At 38.2% G+C, this 15,945-nt stretch overlaps 1 protein-coding gene across 2 annotated transcripts in view; it reads right to left on the bottom strand.

The window, feature by feature from the left end:
• The window catches only part of cplx2b (complexin 2b), a 50,962-nt gene that overhangs the window by 33,678 nt on the left and 1,339 nt on the right, over nt 1–15,945 (bottom strand). Inside the window, exon 1 of one of the 2 annotated variants that reach the window (XM_064328081.1) lies at nt 34–122. The exons of the other annotated variant lie outside the window; for it this stretch is intronic. The gene's annotated coding sequence lies outside the window, so the exon portion shown is untranslated. Of the gene's footprint in view, nt 1–33; nt 123–15,945 lie in introns of those variants that run through there. 2 annotated transcript variants of the gene reach the window in all.

Genomic DNA, 15,945 nt, shown 5'->3' with positions numbered 1-15,945 from the left:
TAAATTGAGATTTGATATGTTATTCAATAGTACCATGTCAGACGACATTGTTGGTTGTCTCTAGGCAGTCTTCTTTATCCAGAATAGGCTACAGCTTGATTATCTTAAAAGAGAAATAGGCACTCAATGTGTACCTAATCATAGCTTTATTTCAAAAGGAACTCCGGCATTTGGAGTATGAAAACAAACTTTTGAAGCCACTAGTTACCACAGATGTCGCCAAATCCACCAAAACTGAAATTTTAAGGATAGACACTTTTAACCTCCCTCCCCCTTCACGCACACAGAAGCAATAGGTTCTGGGTCTATTTAAGACCATCCCCAGAGGCCAAATAAATTATAGATGGGTGACATTATTCAAACAGACATAGATGAACCGACTTCGTCTGTGCTTTTAGAATGTAATTAAAGTTTGTAAAATACATGCATAAAAGGTAGACTGTACTTCACACTCATACTCAAAATTTTATGTTATACAAATTTCAGATAGTAAAAAGAACACATTTAATTCATGTACACCATAAACCATAATACTTGAAAATTATTTTCTCAGTAATTTATCAAAACAAAATTCCTTCATAAAATAATAAAATAATTTCACCAAGATAAGTAAATTACATTACATTACAGGCATTTGGCAGATGCTCTTATCCAGAGCGAAATACAACAAAGTGTATAACCATAACCAGGAACAAGTGTGTTGAAAACCTTAGAGAGAAGTACCGTTCCAAGTGCAGGGAACAACTGCATAGTTCAACTTGGACCCAGTAGGTTAAACTGATTAACAGTAATGAGAACAGCAACAACGCAGTCTATGCAAAAATACAAGCAGTAGTTAGTTAATGCACTCGTCTTAAGTCAGCTACGAAACAGCTACCTAGTTACAACCCTAAGCTTACAGTCAATTTAGAGATTACAGGGAGGTAGGGATGGGGACAGGTGATAAAATATTATCTGTATTAGCAGGACAATTTTGACCATAGATCTGTTGTTTAGGTTTTTCCATGTATTTGGGATGATCACTTTAGATTCAGTTCTATGAGCCAGGGAAACCTGGATAATACCAGCTGGCATTTCTGTTATTGTAGTGTGTAGTATGAGACAGTGGCTGTAAAAAGCATTAGAGCTGAGCACAGAATACATACAGTATCAGCCCTTGGATCAAATGTGCTTCTTTTGATGCTTGGGATTTCTGGGACACTAGTGAGAGCACATACTGTATATGCCCCCCATTTTGCCAACTAAATGCCAGCTTCTTATAAAAAAATTGATGAAAATACTTATATACGCATAAATGAAACATATCATCAGGAAATGATTCAGCATTGTTTAAGCAATGCTACAGAATGATGCTACTTTATATTTTCATGTAGCAGTGGAGAAACAAAATGCAGGGTCAGTTTCAAGGGGCTAATGGCTGTGAGCTCTTATGTCAATCCACCTGTGTGAAACTGAGTGGCTGAAAAATCTAATGAGCACATACCCACCAAGAAACTATACAAATTCCATTCAGAAGCCTTACTACTAAGAAGCACAAGGAGCACAAACTGATAAGCATTCCTCATGCATTTTAGTGCTCATCGCTGACTTTGAACTTCAACAGTTTGTTGCTGGCACAGCTTTGAACCAATTTTATTCTTTAAAATGCTTACAAAGTGTAACCTTATTGTGGTTATGCTGAGCTTAAACGCCCTAATATTAAATCTGGAAGAGGCTATTCCAGAGTTATTGATTCAATAAGCATCATTATCTATGGGCAGAATTTTTGTCAGTCGCTGCAATACTTTGTCATCATAGAATTAATTTGTCCCAAACATTATGAAGCCCTGAAATAAGAGGGCTACATATACAATTGCTGTAATTTCTACATGATGTAATGAAAATGAATAAAATATTGTTTAATAAAATCTGATATATATATTGGGCTATTGCCAGAAGAACAATTTATAGTTCACATCAGAGACAATAGGATGCCTTGGAACATTCCAGTAGGTTATCACAAAAAGGGAGGTTATATAAGGCGCTTCTTTAAAATCCTCTTATGCCAGTTGTAGGACTGAGAGTGGTGCTCTAGATAGATAGCTAAAATGGTTATTGCTTTTTACTTTTCTTCCACAGTTGAAATAAATGAAAGAAACTTGGATCTCAGTAAGAACACATTGTACTAAAAAAACAGTTAAAATGCTCACTTTGCAGTGACACAAAAATAGTAACTGTATTAGCCATAAAATATGTCATCTGTTTGATGGCTGTATAATAGCTGTAACAGCATCATTATCATTTTAATCACTGTAATTTCAATAGTATGGGTCCTTGAGAATAAATGTGAATCCCACTATGTGTTGCTCTGTCCTGAACACAAAGAGACTCAATCAGACAAAACTGTTAGTTAGCTCGCTGAGGTATGACATAAAATGTCTTCTGCAGCACCGCCTAGGGTTTATGGCATGCAGCAAGGTGTGGAGGAGGGTACGAGAGACATCATGTCTGTTTGAGTGTGCAAGACGTGAAGGCTGCGTAATAGGTGAGCAATAGATGTGCCCTTTCCCTCATGGTCAGCGAAAGATATTTGTATCGCGTAATATTAAGCAGATGTCTTCCACATCGGGGTACATGGGTGCTTGACATACATGCAGCGCTAATGAATGTGGCGTGAATAATGTTCAAGGGGAGGCAAGAAGTGCAGATTTTCAGCTTTTATTAAAGGGTCTTTTAATACATTTTGGTTTCACCAAGTAGAAATAACAGCACTTTTTATATATTGCCTCCCCATTTCTGGGTGCCATAATGTCTGGGACAAATGGCTTCACAGGTGTTTCAGATTGGTCAGGCATGTTGCTTTTTAGTGCAAGTTTAAGAGAGCTTTGGTCATCAACTGTAGAGGTCTTCCTTGGCGTAGCTGGCCCTATGCTATTACTAAGCTCACCAGTGCTCTCATTCTTCTCAATGATGTTCCAAACAGCTGAATTTGGTTGAATGTTTTTTCATATTTCTCAGACTCATAAAGGCTTCCTTCTCATTCCCAGTAGGCTCAAAGCAGGTATGTGTGACAAATATGGCAAGTAAGCATTACTGTCAGTTTGACGTGTCTCCTTCACACACTTCCGCCTCTTGCTGGTAAACCAGAAAGAGAACAAACACAGCAAGCAATATCAATATGGCTTTTTATTAGTTAACCTGACCACTTCCTTGGGCAGCCGCCCTTTGTGGCTGCAATTTCTTTTATTGCAGCCTGAATGTAACGTCTCTTTATAAGTACCTAATGATTTCATTGCCTCTGAAAATGTTTCCATTTCTACAGTACATTTGCAACCTGCTCAGAGAACAGTACAGCAAGAAAAAGGAAATGCACAGAAAAATTATACTGGTATGTTTTTCAGAGCGTCTCTGTTTCCGGCGCTTCCACGTGAGACCATGCTGCTTTGCGAATGCCGGTATGAAAAGTGATGGGAGATCCTCATGTTGCCAGGACAGGCTCTTAAGGGTGATAAGTGTGGTCACTTCTCTGCATCCATAACCCCTGTGGCAAGCTGCCCTTTTCAACCAGAACTTAATGGCTCAGCCAGACAGGGCTTGAAGGTGAAGAAATCAATGGCCGGAGATAGATCCCTGACTTAATGTTCCTCATAGCAGCCCAGAGGTATTGAGACCAATCACACAGTGCTGGAGTGCATCATGGCAAAGAAAAAACAGACCCTTTGGGCCAATGGAGTCCACACCTGCAGAAACGGCCCCCAGAAAATGGAAAAAAAGCAGAGCAACTGAAGCCTGAGTGAGAGAGAAGGTGTTTAATTCTTTTTTGTAATTCTCCCTGATGGATTTTCTGTTCCAAACCACCACAGAAATACTGTTTTCACGGAATGAACAATTAAACATTCACTGCAGCAAATAATGTCTGTAATACCTCTAATACGAACTAACACACACACACACACACACACACACATATTATTTCTTTGCAAAACAGAAGTTCGAATGGTTCTATTAAGATAAAAAAAAACAAGATTCCCCTCGAATAGTTTAAGAAGGTTTATAATAGGTTAGGGATAATCCACAATGTCTGCTATCGAAAAATAATGATTGACGTGGTGGTGAAGAACCTGTTGCCTTCGCTGTTACATCCCTGTGCCTGTGTGAGAGACACACACAGCAACACACGCACATAGATGTATCAATCATTATTTTTCGTATTCTCCCTCTCCCCACCTAAACTACCCCTAGAACACACCCACCTAAACTGCCCGGTCGTGACATCCAGAAAGGTCATTATGTTTTGATAGCAGACCACCTCTGTATGGATTATCCTGCTTAATACATGGCTAATTATTTTAAGAAAGAAATCGATTGATAAAAAGCGGTCTGTTACCCATATTAGTGGTCAGTTATTCAGAAATATTTGACCGCCAAGTGCCTGAAGTGGCCAATCAGAATTGAGCATTTAACAAAGCCATTTAGTAAGTAAGGAATATTCCACAACAAGGTGGTCTGCTATAAAAAATAATGACCAAGAAGAACCCCCTGATGCGATACAGTTATTAAGCTTTGTTAAATGCTCAATTCTGATTGGTCACGTCAGACATTCTACGGTCTGACATTTCTGAATAATGACCACTGCTATGGGTAACATTGCTTTAACTTAGAATGCTTTTTATATAATTCCACAGAAAAAAAGTTCCGTTAATTTTCAAATTTGCTAACTCGGGACATCTGGTGTCAAAAAGACATTACTCCATTGTTAACTGGTCTCCTAGCTCATTTGCCAATACTCCCGCATAGACCTATATTATCCATGAACACACGATGAATTTGTTTTGTATTAATTTAAATTTATTTGGACTTACAAAATCACTTTAAATCAATATTTAGTGTCACATTATTTATCAAATTCTTCCGTAAGGTACAGAAATGAGCCGTGTATTAAGCAGGGTAATCCTCTGCTTCGCGTTGGGGAGAGGGTTCTATGCCTCCATGTTGGTCATTATTTTTTGATGCTAGGCCACGCTAATTGTGGATTATCCCTTACCTAATTGCCAGAGATGAATTATGCAAGAAACCAGAAGCAAACACTGCTTTTCAGTACAGCTACATTTGCTTGACGCAACACAATCTGGACTCTGATCTATACAATAAAAAATTATATCTTTCCCCTTCCTTGACAATATTAAAAAAGGCATCACTTCCATATAAAGCCATTCTTCATATAGGGCAACTCATTTTTCACACAACACACCTTAATTAGGAGCTAGTACCAGAGTAAAAAAAAGCCCGTATTTGAAAAAGGTGCGTAAGTCACCATGATTTTCTTCTCTTATGTGAGACTGTCATATTCAAAAAAGGATTAGTAAGAATATTCAATGTTCTAAAATGTGTTAAAAATTGTGAAAGGTATTAACATGTCATATAAAGCCTGCTTCAAAAGAAGAATGTTAAACCCATATTACACCATTCTGCAGATTGGCCTTTAATTTTTCAGATGTTTTCAAGTAAAAAATTTCCAATATCTCTCTTATAGTTAGGGAACTAGAATGATTAGAGTGGTGTGCGTCCAATCTGATAAGAGTGCAGTGCATTCTCTTCATATGGTAAGATGAAAAAAACATAGGCCAAGTTACATTAAATAATTTAGGAAACCTTTGGTAGCACTGATTTAGAATACAGCTTGTTTAGTTTGTGTGAGCTAGGATATTGTCTGTTGTAACTTGGCCTCATTCTGATAACAATACTTTTAATGGCAGTTTTAATAAATGACTTATAGACAGACATTTGTGTATGTTGGAAATGCATTTTTGAGATAGAAACAGTCTTTACTCAAACCTGTATGCAGACACACAAAACCCCAGAGGAAAGGGGTATGTTTAGAATACAGGTCTGTTGTGTGTCTTTGTGTCCATACAGCACAATTAATAATTTATTTCTCTCATAGAATGAGAGATGGGGGAGGGGGTGCTCTTTCTTGCATGCCATTACAGTCCCCATCGCAAATAAAGTGAGATGTGTCACGCTTAATGAGAAATGCAAGAATGGACCCAGGGTTCACTGGGAGAGGCAAAGGACTAGATGCAGATTCATAAAAGCCTTATTACTGCACTAATGACAGAGGCAGTACCACTCAAACAATCCAGCTTCCACAGGAGGTGTTACTCTCCAACTTTGTTGGAAAACCAATATGAAATTTAAAATTTGCTATGACAGTAGTTTTGTGATTATGAAAATCACATCACCTGGTGATTTCAGAAACTCCTGTCCCTATGTGAAGTATAAATCATAACTTGTTTTTGGCACTTTTTTCATCAGTTTGTATTTTGCTTCATGAAAAAAGCTTATTTTTTTCCAAAGGCAAAACATTACAGTCAACCCTTGCTGAAGCTAGGCCAGCCGTGTACAACAAGACAATTTTAAGTGGATAAAATGTACATGTAAGGAAACATAATGCTGTGGTATTCTACATAAAAGGCATTTCTACTGCAACCATGGAATAGTTTTTAATAAGTGACATTTTTTTTAAACTTTCCAAGCAGTATTTCCTAGCAGTATTTTTAAATTGAGCTGCAAAACTGGCATTTTCATAATTAATTTGCTTAGCCCAGGGAAAAATGCCATTCTGGTGACTTTTATTAGCTATTCTGTATGACCTGTATGCTAATAGAAAATTTGTTTATTTTATTTTCGAACGTCAACCAGGTTTTGTACGTGATTATACGCAAAGCAATACAATCTCATTTGAAGTATTTAATATTTAATGATAGTTAAGAATGAATTTAGTTATTAAGACACATGAAGTATGATTCCTAACTGGCAGATCAAAAGGGTGGCAAATTCTATTGGACAGTACTTGCATAGTGAGAAGGAGGTGAATGGATGGTGTGTGATTCAGAAGCTAGCTGTTTCACTAATCAAATAATCTATTATTTAGGTCTATTTGTCTTGGTATCCAAGCTAGAGAAGTAGGCAACAGTATTCCATTAGGTGCAGTTCTAAACACAAGCAAATGAAATGTCCACTTTGGACCCCTTCTGGATATACAGATACCGCAGTGGTTTGTGTTCCCTTGTGTTGTTTGGTTAAAAACCTGTAATCATCTACTATTTATTTATTTATTTATTTATTACAAAAAAAGTTTCCATCAGGAGTAGTTTTAAACACAAGCAAATTAAATGTCAGCGTCATTTTCGAATGGGGCCAGATAAGTGCCCTTGGGCTACAGATTTAATATCCCCCAGCTGGCTATGTTAGGGATGTGCCCTAATAATGGTTTGAAAAATTACGCTGCATCAAATAGTTGGTCAATATCATCGCATGATGCCAATGCTGACATTTGTCTATTAATTCAATTTTACAAATTTACAGTGAAATACACTGGAAGTTGCTCATTGCTGTTCTTCTGACTATTTCTGGCTGGCTACTTGCTAGTTGTATTTTTCTTTTTCTACCATCATTATTTCCAATTTTCTAGGAAAGCAAAAGTAATTTAAATTTATATTCATCAACATCCCTGTTCCCTTATGTCAAAATACAGATGTCCAAATACCACGTGCCCAAAAACCACATGTGATAAAAAGGGGGGGGGGGGCTTTCACCTGTTTAGTAGGGGCGATGTATCGTGCTCCCTGTTTGATAGGTCACAGCACGCTGGTGCATGCACAGATGTACCAATGGCAGATCCATTCAGCACAAAATTTTACATTGCGGGGCAATCCCCTCACAAAAAAGCATAGGGAGAAGTGTGTACTACAGACAGCTGATGTGCATGAAGTACATATAAAAGAAACATAACAACATAACAAAACCCCCTCTGGACAGCATTTCAGGATATGCATAGTACATAACCAGCATAGATCAAGGAAGACCATTATGCTAGTGACAATTGACATCACCATTGCGGAGGTGTAATGTGATCGCTGTCTAACACAAAGAAGGTGAAAAAGGTCACCCTAACTACAGTTTAATATAAGAATAGCTAAAACCATTTGCCCACTGGTATGCATTTCCACATAACATAAGTATAAATTGGGAGATTAACACATAATGAGTCATGATTGCTCCTTTTTGAGTAGATCGGCACTGAGATATTTTAATAGTCTGCATTTCATGGCGAAGTGTATGGAGAGTTGATACACCTGAAATGGTTTTTGCATAATTGCAGGGCCATGGACAGTTTGCAATTCCAATCAATTACAAAAAATTTTTATAATGTTATTTTTTGTCATTAGTATTCATGATGTACATGAATCATTTGTACCTCATCTCTAAAACTGAGTGGACAAAACACTGTATTATTCATAATTTTCTCTAGAATATCTCACTCGTGCAAAAGAGATGTATCATTATTTATGATGCTTGAATTCCATCAACAAGAAGGAGCATAAAAGCACCAGTAAAGAAAAGAAAAACAAAGCAACTAATCTGAGAAGAATAAGAGAACATATTGAAAACATGCAGAACAAGGAGGTAGTCTCAGTATGGAATGGGTACATGCAAAAGTGAGAGGGGATAGAGATGAGAAGAGGGGAAGATGAAAAGGCAAACAGGTAGTGATTAGTAAAGGAATTTACCTTGTTTGCAATGAAAGTCACTTATAAAGTGTATTCTGCCTTATAACTAATTAGATTACAAAACATAGTGTTGTGCCCTGCTGCAGAGCAAGCAGATCAAAGTGATGGGCATCAGCCAGGAGCCAGCCAATCTGTGGCAGGGATAACAAATAAAATGTTAAATCAAGTACAAAAGGGGTTCAAAGTCACAGGCCAAAGCTTGAATAGACTATGGCTGGTGGGTGTGTAAGTTTTAATCATTATTACATTACCTGGTATGGTAAAGTGAACTGCAAAGCTGCGATATTGTTTTAAAAGCCTGCTATATAAGAAGGTTACAAGTTGTTTATCTCAGAGGTTTCTTTACATTGAACTTGCAATGGAACTTGATTTTAATCTTACAATAGTACAAAAATCAATATTTCATTAAAAGTCCCACTGAAGCCTGAAGTTGCTGAGAGAACTGTTGGATTCTTGCATGTCATCTTTAAACAGTTCACCTGTTACACCCATAGCTCGATCAATTTAAAGCATCATATGGTTCTATTCACGAGCAGACTTGCAAATAGTGGTAGTAATAGCTAGTCATGTAAACTGTTTTGCAACATCATCCAGCAAATCAGTACATTGCTATTTTAGCTTGTACCACTAGCTAAAAGCAACATTGGATTAAATCTCAAAACCTTTGAAAAATAGGACAGTTACAGTCTACAAGAGATATATGTGGCCCAGTATATTAATCATGGGAGTCCTGTTAGGAGTTAAAAGATGAAGATAAACATAGCCTAAACTTTTGGTTTGTATTCAATTTTATATAATAGAAATATCCAGTCTCCAGCTCCGAGTAAAACAAGTCCTGATTGTACCAGGAGAGCTGCCCTCCCTTTGACTGGAATAATTAACCAAACAGTTTGGGACTTTCCAAGAAGTAAAAGCTTGTGGGCAGTTCTTTCATGTCTTTGCCATGTTACTGCATACTGAAATGTTTTCTCACAGCTGACTACATTTCAATCGTTTCCAAGACAACCTCTTATAACTCTAAGGACCAGTGGCCTGGGAACACATTCAAGTGAGAGAGCAGCCACAGGGAAAGAGGGACTGCTCTCTGTTGCTAGTGACCCCATCGACAAACTTCCTGCATGCCCGCACAGGCTTGCTAGAAAACCACTCTATAGCAAGGTTCCCCCCACAGAGGAGGCACGGAGGAGCGCTTATCAGATCAGCCCGTGTCAGTCATCGGAAAGCTCTCTGTGTTCATCCCAGCTCCGGGATAAACTCCTAATTGATCTTTGCTGGCTGCTTCCCAATTGCAAAATAAGTTTTTGGCCATCATCCAGCTGCTTATAATTTCTTCTTTTACTTTTCAATGTTGAAACATGGCATCGCTTTATTGTTTTCCGGGGGGCCCTGGTGTAGTGAAGTTCAGTCAGGTTTATTCAGAACAATGGAATTCAACAACCAGAACAATCAGAATCCTGTTCGCATGTAGAGCCCAACTTAGAGGCGAAATAACATAGACCTGACAATGGTTTGTAAATAAGAGATATTTATTGGCTAAGATAATTAATATATGAATAAGCTAACTGAAAACAATAATTTGCATAATATGTGAAATAATATATTATTCTTACTCAGAGGAAATGATAATTCTGCAATGGCTAAGCATATAACAAACGTCAATTCATGCTAAGGGTTCGTGACACGCTACTCTATACTACTCCTTTAATCAGTCTCATAAAATGAAGTTTTAACAACATAAAACTATAAGGTCAGGGAACTAGCTATTCCAACATACACACCACAAATAAAACACAACAAAAAAATAGCAGCAGTAAAATATCCTGGCAGGTGCACACAGACTTGGGAAACTTCTTTGAAGTCGGGGTCGCGACGGGTTCCAGTCAAGACAACTTTGGATGTGCACAAATCTTATTGGTTTCCAGCCGCAAGGGCCTACTGAGGAAAAGTCTTTAGATATTAGTTCCTCAAAACAGCTGTCAATGGGAAATAAACCAACTTGGTGGTTTACGGTGGCTGGCCAACTCAGGCAGGTCTCAAGTGACGTGAGAGTTGGGAAGCAGCAAAGTCCAGCAATGTCCTTAAGGAGATTTGTCTGGTCGGTTAGACAATGCCTTTAACCTCAGAGCGAAGTTGTTACGTTTTTGATTAGTTTTTATGCTCACAAAGTCACTGAAGCAACAGAATACCCCGTGTGATCACTCTGACGTGATTGGTGTATTATTTTGGGCACACAAACATTTGATTGGCTTCTGGTATTTAAGTGGTCAATAAAACATGGATATATAAACCACTGATTACTGCTTTAATGCCTAAGCAAGCGTGTTAAATCGGGCTCCCCATTTCCTCCTAAAAGGGGTGTTCCTGCCCCAAGCTGGTGCTTTAATTGATCAAGCAGTGTCTTTATTGCAGGGTCACAAGACGGAAGGGGACGAACACTTAATTATGCATGGACCAGAAAAGTTAATGACGAAGCTGACTCAGCAGCGGGTCAGCCAGAGGCCCCAAACTTTCCTGAAAAGTTACTGTAGTCTGTAGTCACAGTCGCTGCATTAAGTAATATCACAAGAAAATGTGTTTACACTATTACAACTTAACTAGCTAACAGAGAGCATGGTTGAAAACTGAACAATGACATTTAACAACAAATCTTCCTTCAATTTCCTTCACTATTATTGCTAAATAATTCACTTACGATGCCACCCTTTTGCTTTGCACCATACCTTTTTTGGCTTAATGCAGAGCAACAGAAGATTTTCACTGGCATACTGCACAATGGACAATCAAAGGCTTGACAGATGAGTAGGAGGAAGAGATGGATACTTTTAAATTTAGATCACACAAAAAAGGCTCATCATTGGCATGGGCGGACATCCAAGCTTTCACTCTACAATTTAGGAGAGGGAGCAGAGAGAGAGAGAGAGAGAAAGAGAGAGCTGTGACATTCAAGTTTTGATAATTTAGAAGAAAAAAAAAACTGGCCAGCTGAGCTTCTATCACTTTGAGAACTGCTGTTACACTAACAACTGCATATGTGTTTTTCCTTTTTAACTGCAAAAAAGAAAAAAAAGAATAAGAAATTTTCTGCATTTAGCCAGTGCTAACGTGCATTGGAGTTCATGAATTGGTCAATCCACCTGTGCTTAGCCCGCAGGCATTGTACTAAATTGGTGTGGAAGTGTTGCTCCAGTGGGTCCCCCAGGGGTACAGTGTCTCTGCCTGTACACCCCCTGCCAGTTGATGTGTGCTGCTACAGTCACTCCCCCTGCACAGGGACCACTGGCCACCGCGTGGGGTGGAAATCTAGATTAAGTAAGAGGATCTGCGTGTCCACTCTTGTTGACCCCCTGCCAAGGGTAGCCACAGGGAAGGCCACCCTCCTGTGAGGGCTAATTAGCCTTTGTCACAAGAAAGCGCCCCTTGGCTACAGTACATGACTCCTCCTATGTGTGTGCTCACAATTTTCTGTCTGTCTGTTTCACACACACGTGTGAGTGACTGTTATTGTGAAAGGTGGAGTGTGCGCACATTTTCAGCTTGTGCTTGTGTGGTTGTGCTGTACATGTTCATATATCTAACCATGCTTATATGCCTGAAAGAGGGAGAGTAGTACATACATATATGTGTACCTGGATGCACATTTATGTCTTTCTGTGCAGGCACAAGCCACTAAACAGCAACTCAATCTGGGGAGGGGAGATAAGCCTGCAGTTAATGTGCTTACAGTCGGCCTGCCATTCTAAGAGCATTATCTGCATCCCCTTTCTGCCAGATTAGAAGGCCTATCCAATTACAAACAGCTACTTTAACAACACAACAACAGCTGGATTTGGTGGCAATCACATGTGGAGATTCCAACGAAAAATTAGCAGTTTAAAAATATATATATATTTTTTTTCACATTCCTTCAAGGGGCCCAAGGAGACTTATGGAAGTTTTTGCAAAACTAAACTTCAACATTAACCACTGAAGTTAAGACCTACTAGGCAGAAATATGTTCAATCTTCAGTCATGGCAATGGATGCTGATGTAATAGATGTTAATGGAGGGGAGTTTCAGGGATGCATCGTTAATGCCTACATTGCCTAATATATTTATGACAACATAAAGAACATCTTTGACTGTTTTAATCAAGTTTGGGTTAACCCTTGATAGTGAAATGTATATGGTAGAAAGGGATTACATGTAAAAAGATTGAATGCCTAACTCTCATGGCTACCAAAATAGATTACTCCACACCAGATCATATTATTGAGGAGAAATGACAAAATAATGAAATAATGAATAATTTGCTTTCTCCCAGAGTCTATGAAGCAAGACCTCTGCTAGAGGAAGATGTCTCAGTCCTCAAACCATGGTAACAAGCACCTAGCACCCAAGGCAGCCCCAAAACCCCCCTTGATAAAATGACCCACACTGTCCAGATTAATTTTACTCTCATGAGATAGTCTTCCCACGTGTTATTTACCTTTTCCTGAGTGTCCTTCCCCATATTGATCACAAGTCAAATGATGGTAAGATTCCAAAAATACAAAAACATTATAAAATAAATCAGTAGCCTAGGGCTCATATAAAATGGCCAATATACAATATTTTAGACTGATCGTACCGAGAGTTTATGTTGGCTACAGTTCATTAAGTTCCATTTTAGCATGTTGATTCTAAGTATATTCCTGTATTCTTCCATTATTTGTTTTCCATATCACGTGAATAATTCTGCCTTTAAAGTATTAAAGTATTGTATATCCTCCTTACGGAGAAAGCAGAAAGGGTAATTGTCCAATCTGCATGCATGCAAGCTGTTGGAAATGTGCTAAGTGCACTTTAGTCTGACAGGAAAGCAAATGCCTTCTGCCACCAATGTGTCAAAGGAACACAAGACACAGGCACGTGAAGGCTACATGGAACACTTACAGCATGAGAAATATCCCTTGTTTAAAAAATATGTCAGAAATTCTTGCAATTGCATTGCATACTGGACAAATAACAGACCTGAGAAAAGGCATATAAATTATATAAATGCAGCCCATCTCCATACACAAAGGAAAGAAAAAAATGCATTCAAAAGATCCGCCTGCTTCCTTCCTTCCACTACTAATAACACTCTTTATTATGTTTGGTAGAGACCCCAGTATTACTAAACATGAATTGCTATATGCAAATAAGGAATAATTTAATGTTATCCTATTAATTTGAAGGATGAACGTGCATTTCCTCTGTGTATCAGCATAGGATTTTGCCTTTGTTAATGTACACTCCAAATCCTTAGGAAAAACAAGAAAGAGAAGGCTTCATTGTTATCTTCCAAGTACAGATAAAGATAAAAACTAAAAAAATCTTTTTTTGTATATTAACAATTACAGAATGAGAGACTCAAGTCAAGTTTGAACGTACTTGATTGTGCTGTGGAGGTATAGTGATGCACAGCCATTAGTGCATCTCATGATTCAGACTGGCCATCATGAAAACCACTGTGTATTCAAGACAGGCTTATCATTATCAAATGGCAAGCTCTGTACTTTATGGCACACATGACAGCACTGAAGAAACATTGCAGAAATATATTTTATGACTCAGACCGCTCATTTAGGAAGAAAAAAAAGAGATTTGTTTATTTTAGGTTCCCACATAAAAGGTTTGCATTATGTGACAGATTCATGCATGGTTACATGAAATGTCCCTTAAGACAAATAGTTTTTATATATAATATAAAATAATTTAATTTAGCAATTGAGATGGCAGATATGCCATCCTCCAAGTTACATCTTGGCAGGGCATGCCCCATATCTATACAGCAGCAAGAGTTTGGCACTTTTCAGGGTTTCCTACAGAACTAACCACAATGACCACAGACTATCAACCCCTAAGAAAACCAACTTCTGTACCTTCAGACCACATGTAAACACACAGAATTCTGATAGAACTACACAGGTCCACACAATGAAGCCCCAAACTTGGGATATTTTGCATTTTTCCCATTCTTATTTTTCCTGTCGATTTCATCATCACAAATGCTCCAGTCCCACAATCAATAATTATTCCCATCGGACATTCAGCTACATCTGCCAATAACAACAACTCTTCAAAGTAGTCTGATGAAAGTAGCCAATTGCAGGATACTTGGATACACAGGCAAAATGGAGGTACAAGGAAGTGGACATGTGATACTATTTCAGAATGTTTTAAGAAAAAAACTTAGTGGTCACCATCTTTGTTTGGTGTGGAAGCTAGTTTGCTTGCTAGCAATTGCCAAGAAATTAAAACTATTTACAGCTTTTATGGGCATTGTTGCCACACTGACTGAGCTTAATGTTAGCTAGCTTGCTAACAGGCCCTGCTGTCACTGGCATAGTGAACAGAGCGAGTGTAACATTAGTTACCAGTTAGTTACCAGTCCATTTACCATTTAGTGAAGATGGCACCGAAATGAAGCACCGGTGCAAACCGGTGCCATGGTACTACCGGGCTGTGATACCCAACCTTATTCATGACTCAGGTAGCTACAAGGTAGGGCTACAGGCTCTGAAACCTTGGACTACTGTTGCAGGCTTCATCCAACTACGGGCTAGTTCTGCAGGCCTGCAGCTGGGTACTATTGGAGTTCTTTTGTTACAATGACACACGTAGTGATCCAAATGCTCAATCATACATGCAAGATAAATTTAGGTCAATTTGACTGTTCATCGCTATTTAAGTAAGTATTTATAACTTTATTTCCTTATGCAGTGTTGATATTTAAATTATATCAAAATATTCAAAACATATGTTTAGGTAATGTCACAAAGGGGGAGCCATATGGATATCAATGATGGAAGATTTATTGATTTCTTACAGTGACAATGGTCAAATTGCCTGCTGTGGCATTTCTAGTGTTAACTACTTTTTAACTTGGCTACTGTAGCTACCTTGCAAACACAACATTTTAAAATTAATGTAAGCTAGGGGTCATCCACTGACAAACAATTAATAGGTCTATTTTCTATAAAATAGCCCATTAAAAACACACTTGGCCTCTTTTGATATCAATACTTTCAGCGGCAGGCCGTGTAAACATGCTTTTGTTAAGATACTACATAACTGAGTGACCAGCACTTGAATTAAATGAAAAGAGAACACGTATTTTATTCTGACAATGGTGGAATTACTGTCGTACTGTATGCTTCCTCTTCAGTCCTGGTAGTATTACAAAGGCTTTGATTATGTCCTGTATATAGTATTAAATATTATTTGTAGGAAAAAGCCTTCAATGAATAAATTAAAATTGAGTCATGTTGAAGAAACTGGCTAACTGTTTGATGATCACTATCTGAGCTTGGGATTCCACACCAACTGGCTTCACCCTGTTGAGGTAAAGTGGGTATTGGCCAAGGTTTCTCAGTCCACTTCTGTATAACTT

This window comes from Anguilla rostrata, chromosome 3 (assembly GCF_018555375.3).
Source record: "Anguilla rostrata isolate EN2019 chromosome 3, ASM1855537v3, whole genome shotgun sequence".
Taxonomy (NCBI): Eukaryota; Metazoa; Chordata; class Actinopteri; order Anguilliformes; family Anguillidae; genus Anguilla; species Anguilla rostrata.
The sequence above is the reverse complement of the archived record's forward strand: the minus strand, read 5'-3'. Positions and strand labels throughout refer to the sequence as shown.